Below are 10,522 nucleotides of genomic sequence, written 5' to 3' on the forward strand. Positions count from 1 at the left end.
ACATAAGAAATTCAATTAGTCTATTAGAGTATGTTATATTCTAGTTAAGTAAAAGTGCATATCTTGTTAAGGAGAAAAAATTTAATGTGAACCATTTTATAGAACAAAGTATTTGCGACTTTAGCAAGTTTCTTATGGCAAGGAAATGAGGTATGCATTAATTGTCTTACTTCTGTCCATGCATGGAATCCAATCTCAATATTTTGTTACATTATTTTATACATATCATATAATTCAACTTAAAAACACAAACTAATACTCATACTATTGGTTATTTCTTAACGCATAGATTAGAAACAAATTAGATATTTTTATTTTTATAAATTTATGTATATATTTCGTACAACATTAACTTGCAACAGAGGTTCTAAAATGTTTAATTGCTAAGTCCTAAAGAGTCAAAACCTAGCCAGTAAACGCTTTATTAGTGAGTAAAGGGTCATCTCTATCCCCGATTTAAGAAGATTAATAAAAAAAAATAGTGCGTAGAGTCCCTCCACGCGGAAGAAGTTAAACTTCGTAATCTGCGACGTTAATTGTAGAAGAATCAGCAGTCGTAGAAGGATCACTAGTTCTATTCAACGACTCTTTTTCCTCCTCCGCTCGCTTCCGTGCTTCGTAATAACGGTGATATTGTGCATTTTTCCCTCGTGGAACTCTTGAACCAGTGGAAGTGCTTGTGGTTGCCTCATCGTCTCGCCATGGAAAATGTATTTGTATTGATAATGTATGTGAATGCGTCATAATGTAATTTCAAAAGAGAAAACCTAACAATCAATTGATATTCACAAGAGACGTACCTTGACATGATCTTAAATCCGTCACATTGTCCGTGGGATTGTTTTCACTCATTTTTTACAATTGTTATCCACTAAAGGCCTGTTTACACGATTCAAGTTTTACGTTCAAGAAGCGTTCAAGATTGATTGATATTGATGGAAATCTGTTTTCATCGATGTTGTACCGTGTAAACGATTCGTTCAAGATCTTGGATCCACTTCTTGAATGTAGTAGCGCATGTTCTACAAGACATTCAATTTTTTCTTCTCCCAGCCAATCATCTTTTAGAATTTTGTGATGTCATAGGAAAACGTCATGAATAGCGGGAGGTATTTGATTTTTACGCATTCGCCGTTTTTTTTACTTTCTACGGGTCCTGTTCAATCGTTTTAAAAAATTTTCATCTGGTGTGTGCTTTTTCGTAAGTATTTATTTGTATTTTAAATTCATATTTCCTCCCTTAATTCTTACTTTTTTAATAAAAATGCCATTATTTGTACCTAGATATTTATAGAATGGAGTGGACTCAGGATCAAGTTTTTAAATTAATAGAAGAATACCGGGAAAGACCCCAATTATGGAATAGCAAATTCCCGGAGTATTCTGATAAAAATCTGCGCCAAAGGCATCTAGAAGAGTTGTCTTTCCTATTCGAAACTGATATAGAGACCATAAGAAATAAAATTTATGGGTTGAGAACTCAGTATCTTAGTGAACAGAAAAAGGTGTTAGATTCTCTAACAAGTGGAAGTGGTAATAAGTTGAATACTTTAATAATAAGAACTTATAATTTTTGCATAAATTTTTAATTCCGTGGCCTTCTTTTCTTTTAGTCTCTTATACATTTCTATATTTTTTTTCTAAAACCTCCATAAAAAGAATTTAAGTATAAAATATCCATAGTAAAATAAAGAATTGAAAAGTTCATAAATATTGACTGAGATTAAATCTGTCAGAATATTACTGAAAAAATTCATATATAATTAAAATTAGGGAATGTATTAGTATAGTAAGGGATGATAGAAAATCTATTTCGAGTTTCGGTATATGCGTGTATCTCTACCATTTGATGCCCTGGTCAGTAAGAAAACAATTAATATGAGCTTCTATATTTATTAATAAACTTAACAATGAAACAAATAATAATTAGACTGAAACAAAACAAAAATATATAAGAAATAGGAGCTTTCAAGAAATGCTCCTTCAGGCATGAGTGCATCGAGAACAACTGACAAAAAAAAATAATTTGATTGGCGACGAATTGACGCCGCCAAAAAGAATTAATTCGTAACAAGGGATGTATGATTCATTTTATTGATGATGTCAATATCTGTAAATCTAGATTCTTTCAAGGGAGAAGAGTGGGACAAAGTCCCCCTCAACTTTTGAGAGAGAAATTATCCCTTTTTTGGTATCTTAAAGAAATTTGCAGAGTTAGTGCTACTCTATAAAACCTATATCATATGAAGATTGTTTATTATTGTCACTTTTTGTTTAAAAATACTTCATTTTAAATCTTAAGTACACTTTTATTATAATTTCAATAACTCAATGAAATTAAGTAATTTCGAAAAATGGTTTTGGTATTATGGTATATATTTATAGGTCAAGTTAACCTAGGTTCTACAAGTTTTATTTAAAATGTTTGTTTGAAAGTTTGCATGAAAGTTTGTTTGTCCATTCGGACAAAATTTTTAAGGGCTACGGGATCAGATACTTCCAATTCCTTCATCAAGGCATAGTATGCCCCACAGGCTTTCCTCCTTTCGGGAGTTTTCCAGTCTTTTATCCAAGTTGATCTCTTTTTGTTTTTTTGTTTCAAAAGAGAAACCGCCGATAAAGTTAAAATTGACGAAGACAAAACAATAACATCATCAACATCCATGGTTCAAAAGCTTCGCTTTGGCCAAAAACTCAAAACTGCAATCTCTGTGCTGTCACTGTCAACAAAACGAAACGAAAAATAAACAGTCACGCATGCGCAGGTTTATACCTCTGGCCAATCAGCGAGATTGCAGATCTTTTATCGTGTCAACGATTCATACGAGTTCTTGAAGCAGAAATATCAACTCAAGATCTCGAACGGTCTTGAATGGATATTCTTGAATCGTGTAAACAGGCCTTAAATTTGAAAATAAAAATACTATCCTATTAAATTATATGTGTATCAAAACAAACTAAAAAAATATTTATATAAAAACAATAGTTTTATGACTTTTATTATTTTTATGCTAGTGAGAACCAAAACAATATGGAAATGAATGAGGGAAAACTGGATCCTACCTGGTGATTTCCCGGCCAATAAAAATGTAGTGTTAAACGTTTAACGCAACCTTGTTGGAAGTCGCATAAGAAGTATAACTTCAAAAATATTCCAGTTTTAGGTTTTGAGACTCTTTTAATTCTTTTCCAAGGCATTTATACCCACTTACAAGCTCTTCGTGAAAATAAAGCGTTTTAAATATTTTGACTCATGCGCACCCTAGGTATCTTATCATATAAACTTGTTCAAGTTCTGAAACGATTACCTCTAGTTTTTTGAAACTATCCTGCAAGTAAGTTGTGTATGAAGCAAGACTACTACACCAACTGTAAGTTAGTGAGACAAATCTCAAATCGTATCTTGTATTACATATGTGAGACAATTCTCATCTTGAATGACAATTAAAACTGTTTTCAAACAATTTATCCATATTTTCAAACGTGCTTTTCACGCAACGTACAGGGGAAAAAATTACCCTAAAAAACTTTGATGTTATGACTGAATTTTAACTAACTAGTACTCAATCTTAATGGTTTGAGAGGATGATCTCAAATATTCTAATTAGTTAGTGCAAACGATATTACAAAATCAGACACAAAAACGTACTTTCTCTAAATTAACAAACCTTTTCGACAGATTATGATTTTTGACTCCAAACAAACTTCTGAAATTGAAAAAAAAATTGAAGAATTTATTCTTCTAAAATCTTTATAAAGAGTAAAAAATACAATGTAAATGATTGAATTGTCAAAGAAACCACGCTTCGCATACTACATTTATCACTAAAATTTTAAAAAAGTCTTTTATGAAGTATTTTATAAAACTAATCATTTCCATAATAGGGAAAATTGTCGGAAACCGAATTTTGATTCTTTGCGATATATTCAACTAAAGCCACTAACTGTTCTGCTAATAATAAGAAGTCGTATTTTAACATGCAGTCTTTTCCGCATAACAAAGCCGGTTTGTCCATGTTAAGGGAAGAGTGTATCATGGTAAAACAATCTCCAAATTTCACCCATTCTCCATACCGCCAGTGTATTAAAAAAATTCACTGTATTATTTCCAGAGATATTTTTGATTACTCTATATAATAAAAATTCCTTTTATCAGTTCTTCAGACTTTCGAATAGTGCCCTAAATAAAAGAAGAAAAGTTACCTCATTAATAATTTTGTTCTTATCAAAAGAGAACAGCCACAGCAAAGTTTACCCGTCTCGCTTAAGAATCCTCATTTTGTCATTGTAAGAAACAAATAAAATTTTCTTCTTAAATTTCATTTAGTTTTATGGCTCACTTATTCTTTATAAAACATTTTATAGCTGTTGAAGACAAATTTATATTTTGAGATTATTTCTCGTTGCTTTGGTACTTTCTTTAATCCAATTTTTTTTTTGTTTAACAAACTAAAGAAACACAGTTTTTAGGACTTTTTATCCCCGATAAACTTTTGGCTATCAGAAGTATTGAAATTTATTTTTATAGTGCTCTGATGAAACGATATAGGATGATACTGACTTTTAGGGTAAGAATTTTTAAAAAAAAGACTTTGGAAAATTAATGAAGGATAATCTGACGATGTTAAAACTGAATTTTATTCCAAATTGTGTAAAAAAAACTAAACCGTCAACGTTGTACTCGAAATACACTACAGAGACTCTTGAAAACTGATAGGTATCGTTTAAATTTATGTACACAAATATATTATACGAATACAATTTAGATAAAACAATGCATAGAATTTTAAAACTAATTGCTCCACAGACTGATCGAGAGACACCGTTCCCAGTAGATCACCGAAGTCAAGCATCACTGACAACGGTCAGTAAGTGGCTGGGTGACCACTTTGATTTACCTGCGAAATACTGAAGGTGCATGATATTAAAGTGTTCGACTTTGTGCGCAGATTGACGTCATTCCCTCTGAAGAGAAACCAAACTAAGCTGGTATGTCTTCGGATCATCCTCAGGGATCTTTTTCCCACACCGTCGCAAATACACTCTATAACAAAAAAAATCGACGCACCAAGAAGGAGTTGTTCGATTGAAGCGAAAGTTGGTGGATAGAAAGACAATGTACAGAATAGTAAATGATTAAAATTTCAGAACAATTGAATAATTTATTGCAGAGTTACAGTAACAAGTTCAATAAGATGTTGACCCGCCTCTAGCCTGGATACAAGCTGCCACACGGCGTGGCATAGACCGATAAAGCTCCCGGATGGTCTCTTGCGGTATTTTTTGCCAAATTTGATCCAATTGTCGAACGAGGTCATCAACATTCCGTGCCAGATGCAATCGCCTTCCCATCATATCCCAGACATTATCGATGGGAGAGAGATCTGGCAGGCCAAGGAAGAGTTTGACAAGCTTGCTGACAGTTCATAGCAACACGTGCCGTGTGTGGTCTGGCATTGTCTTGCTGAAAAATCAGCCCAGAGCGCTGCAAAAGGAATGGTAGCAAAACAAGTCTTAGGATGTCGTCTACGCACCGCTATGCAGTAAGTGTACCTCTAATGACGACCAAAGGGGTCCGGCTGTCAAAGGAAATGGCACCCCAGACCATAATGCCTTGTTGAGAGCCGGTGTGGCGTGCAATAGTGAAGGCAGGATCCCCCCTCTGCCCTGTGCGTCTCCAAACACGTCTTCGATGATTGTCAGGACACAGTTGGAAGCAGGATTCGTCGCTAAAGACTATACGTCCCCAGTCGGCATCATTCCAGCCATATCTGCTCAAAACATTCACGCATACGAAATTTCAAAGCAATCGGATGATTGCTTCGTGGTGCGTCGATTTTTTTGTTATAGAGTGTAGCTCTAATTTAACGTAAATAATGTACTACTTTTAATATTACTAAAATTATTACAATGTAAAGCTATACTTGTGGAACATATAAAAAGGGGAAAGTATGTAAGTTCATATTTAATAAAAAGAAAAAGGTTTTATTTAGCTACTGTGTTACTCTTTAAAAAGTTTATATTGTTTTCTGTTCAAAAATAAATATGAATACAAATATGTTAATACTTTCAAAATAAAGATTTAATTTATTAGTTCTTAATTCTTTCCTTGCCGTCACACAATATAAAATACATCGTGATAATGTTCCATTATCACAAAGTTTTATTCCTCTTAAAAACTTTCATGTATTCTGCTCTCGCAAATCTAATTTACCATTTGAGCTTTTATTTCCCTTGCGGGGGGAAATTAATTGCATTTTTTAAGTGTTCGCATTTTTTAAGTGTCTCATTGACTTACATTTTTTAAATGGTACAAATTTTTGCCTTATTTGTGTAAATTACTTTTCATTATTTAAGATTTAACCCAATTTTTAGATACTAGTACCGACTTATATATTTTTTTACTTTGGAATTATGAATTACGTACAGTAAGATAGCTGATCATTCAGCGTTTTTAGTTTTACTGTACTCGTAGACATCCCTTGAAAAGCCGAAAATTGCGGAGATCGCTTTTTTAAAAGTTAAAGTTGTCCCCAACTCCTTTTTACTTTCCCCGAAAAGGCATCTGCTTCTCCGTTAAGAGGAAACGAAAATAAAATGTAAGAATGGATGGTCAGGTTCCACCGACAAATTTGCATTTTCTCTCCTTTGATCGCCGACCGAATATCCGCTCATTTTCTACCGAATGAAACCCCATGTTTTATAAAGGTTCACAAGTTACATTTTGGCCCCTTGACTCAAAAACAAAACTATATTTATTGTGTTCCTCACCTAATGTGAAGTTTTCAACTGGAAAGTGGGTTCGTTTTAACTCGAGAAAGGAAGCAGTCTTATTCCTTTTTGACTCGGCGCCGTAACTATCTTGTTACATCCTCCTTTAAGGAGCAGACAATTTTCCCATTTGATTTCATTTTTTACTTAATTTCCTTATTTTCCAATAATTGTGTAGGGTTAAGTGTGAGGCCTTCTCGCCTTTTAACTAATGGTTTTTGTATCAGTGACATCATTGTGAGTTGTTCACTATTGCCTGAAAGTTGAGAGCTAACGGCTGTTTTTAAGACACTGCATGGCCACTAGGTAGAATAAGTTACTTGTTTTTTTTTACCAATTGGCAAAACGTGCGTTGTTTTGGATATTATGGCGTGCGCATCTCATTTGAGCGTCATCACGCTTCTCAAATTCAAGAGTAATAGTAAACAGTGCGCATGCGTTGTCATTGCATGCGTTGTTATGGCGACCGCTATTGTTTGGTAATTTTTTTGGAATTTTTTTTCACTTTAATTTTGTTAGGCATTAAGTTGGTGAGTTTATTTTTTAGATATGGACCAGAGAGATCCCATAAATACTTCTTGAGTTGTGAATAAAATATAATTTTATCATTTTAACGATATTTTTATCTTTATTGTTTTAATTAAGAATCAGAAATACTAACCTACAGTTCAAACTTGATCGCTTTCAATACTAATTCAGGTAAATATCACAAATAAAGAGGGTCCCAAACGGATAGACACGGTCCCAAATGTTAGAGTTGAAGCAAGAAAAGAAAGATGCCAAGGCCTAAACTTGCCGAGGCTGAAAAAGCCGAAGAACACTGAACACGGGAATACCTTTAGCGTTACATACAAACGAAAACGACGAAAGTATTCCGTTCGCAAGCGCAAGCATGAAGACCGTTCCTCACAAAAGTACCAAAGTATTTGACAGAATTGATAGATAGATTTATAGATATCTATATCTATATCTATCTATCTATCTATCTATCTATATCTATATCTATCTATCTATCTATCTATCTATATATCTATCTATCTATCTATCTATCTNTTTCTTTCTTTTTTTTCTTTTTTTGAGAGGGGAAGATTAAGAAATGTTTGTTTATTTTGATTGTTAAAAAGTGTCCGGGAAATCGATCCTTCCGGGAAAGGGACGTCCGGATATGGGACGTTGCAATGTATATGTATATATATATATATATATATATGTATGTACTCAGTCAACAATAATTGGTAAGACAGTATGTGGCACCATAACACCGTTTATGCTTAAAATTTCTACTGCCATATTGGAAAGAATCTTGAATAAAGCTGCATAATTGCTTCGTAAATGAGCTTTAATTCCTATATAAATACAGATGATTCTTATTGAATACTTAACGTATAACTAACTATCCAACACCATACAAATTATTACTTAAGACAACCTAAAAAAATTAATTTCAATAAATATTTAACGTATAACTAATTTTTTAACACTACTTAAATTATTGCTTCGAACTACCCGACAAAATGAGTAATAAAAAATATATATAGTGTTGCAAATAGTTGGAGAAATACTTATTTTAGAGTAGCACATTAAATATATATATATAGAGAGAGAGATAATATATGAACCCTTGATTAATTTTATGTAGAGATATAATGATGTAAAAATAAAATCTTATGGCCTCACGTAAGTCTATGATATACTATTCCATAATAAAAATCCATGTGACACTCTTTACTGTAGAAGAGAAATTTACCCGTGTTCTGACATTGATTTATATGAGAAAGTTTTCATTCATTTTCTTATTATCTTTCAACGACTGATAAAAAAAGAAGAATGTGTGCTGGGGAAAAAATAAATCTGATATAAAACGCAACCGCATCGAATTTCATCAATCTTAAAATAAGTATACGTAAAATTAGAAAAATGTCGGTTTTCATTTAAAATAGATTTCCTTCATCAATCAACTAGAGTAATTTATTGTTATTTTCAATTTTAACTTCTTAGAATAAAGAGGAATAAAAAAATTCGATTAATTATGACCTTATTGGAACAAGAAGTTTCTGCCTGAAAGTTTTAAAAATTATATTAATTGCAATGCTCTGTTTTTTCTGTAAGTCGTATGCTTACTGAAACAGAAAATCATGCATATGAATAACATGCATGTTAATAACCCTTTTCGTAATATGTCCTATTTCAATATGCATATTTTTTCAGAATAACCTGCCTTAATTTAATAATAATATAATTGTTGTTAAAACTTATGTCAAAATTTAGTTATGAGGGGGTAAAATAATGTTCACATGAAAAAATCTACCACAATTTATTGAATGAGTAACGTGGTGGAATTATATGATTTAAGGCCAGTCTTACTGTGAATTGAACTTTTGCTTTATCCTGTTTAATCTGGCAATCAAACTGGTTCTGATGTTTTCATTTTTATTCACTCGCCTCCCCCCCCCGTGGTTGACCTCGATGAGCTTTCGTCTGATTTTTATGACTTTTCTATTTTTTTCTCATTTAACTGTTAGTTTTAGATCCAAATTATATTTTAATAACTTTTGTTGAGAAATGTATAATAACTAATATAATAATGGAACATTTTGGAAAAATTGACTAAATATTTTTTTCTTCTCATAGATTTTAATGGACTTATGCGTTTAAGAAGGTTTTTTCAACTTATTGTGCCTGTGATAAAACACTCATTTCAACTTAATAATTATTAATAATTCTTTTAATTTTTTGAAAAGACGTGTTTCAACTATTAAAAAAGCACTTTGCAAAAGGGGAAAACATATTAAAAATAAATTGATACACATTTTTAAAAAGTAGTTTTTCCAATTAAGCCCTCTGTAACAATAAAACAGTGTATGTTCTACAAAGTTTATCAAAACGTCCAATGAATAGCATGAATATGGGAACTTACTTTTCAATAATGTAAGAATTTAAAAATATGCGCTGCCAAACATTTCCAAAAAGAATTAGCAAATTTTCAAAAGTTTACAAACCAATATATTTATTTTATTTTATAACCGTCGATGTACAGCCGACCCTATGTTGAGTTTACGACTACTAATGTTCAACTCCCATAGCCTTGTAATTTTGAACCAATCCAGAAGACAAGGAAACTCCTCGATCAGTACCCCCAGAGGTATGATTTGCTATGGGAACATGGAGGACTTTGAAGCTCGACAGATATAACGTGCATCAGTCACCATTTACTACACGGAGAGTCTTCGGTCGGCAGGGATCGAACCCACGACCTTTCAGGCTTTGGCCGAGAGCTGTACGAACCAGGCAATCCCGGGTCAGAAAACAATATATTTTATTTTATTTTTTATAACCGTCGTTGAACAGCCGACCCAATTTTTGGGTTTACTACTACTAATGTTCAACTCCATAGCCTTGTAATTTTTAACCCAATCCGGAAGACAAGATAACTCCTGGATCAAGTATTGGGAGAAATTTTGCCTTCGTGGTAGACTTTTTTTGATGGAACTTATCTACATTTGTGTTACATGGAGAGGAAGACCACGAGAACCTCCCACGGTTAGCCTGACGGTAAGGGGACTTTAACCCATGATACGTCTAACATTGAGGATATTTCACGTTAGCACTGTGGTCGGCGCAATCTGGATGCGGAATTCGTATCGAACAGCCATCGCCGGGATCGAACTCCGGTTCACTTCATTAGAAGGCGAGCAATATATATATATATATATATACTTATGGTATTTCTTTTTCAGACAAGGCTAGTGGG

The 10,522-nt window shown here is 32.9% G+C and overlaps 1 long non-coding RNA gene across 1 annotated transcript; it reads left to right on the forward strand.

Moving 5' to 3' along the window:
* Positions 1 to 752: 752 nt before the first annotated feature.
* LOC122270137 (uncharacterized) lies at positions 753 to 1,595 on the forward strand. Its single transcript, XR_006225621.2, has 2 exons — positions 753 to 1,201; positions 1,285 to 1,595. It is a non-coding gene; the product is annotated as an uncharacterized lncRNA (long non-coding RNA).
* Positions 1,596 to 10,522: the final 8,927 nt, after the last annotated feature.

The sequence above is a fragment of the Parasteatoda tepidariorum genome, chromosome 3 (genome assembly GCF_043381705.1).
Source record: "Parasteatoda tepidariorum isolate YZ-2023 chromosome 3, CAS_Ptep_4.0, whole genome shotgun sequence".
Taxonomy (NCBI): domain Eukaryota; kingdom Metazoa; phylum Arthropoda; class Arachnida; order Araneae; family Theridiidae; genus Parasteatoda; species Parasteatoda tepidariorum.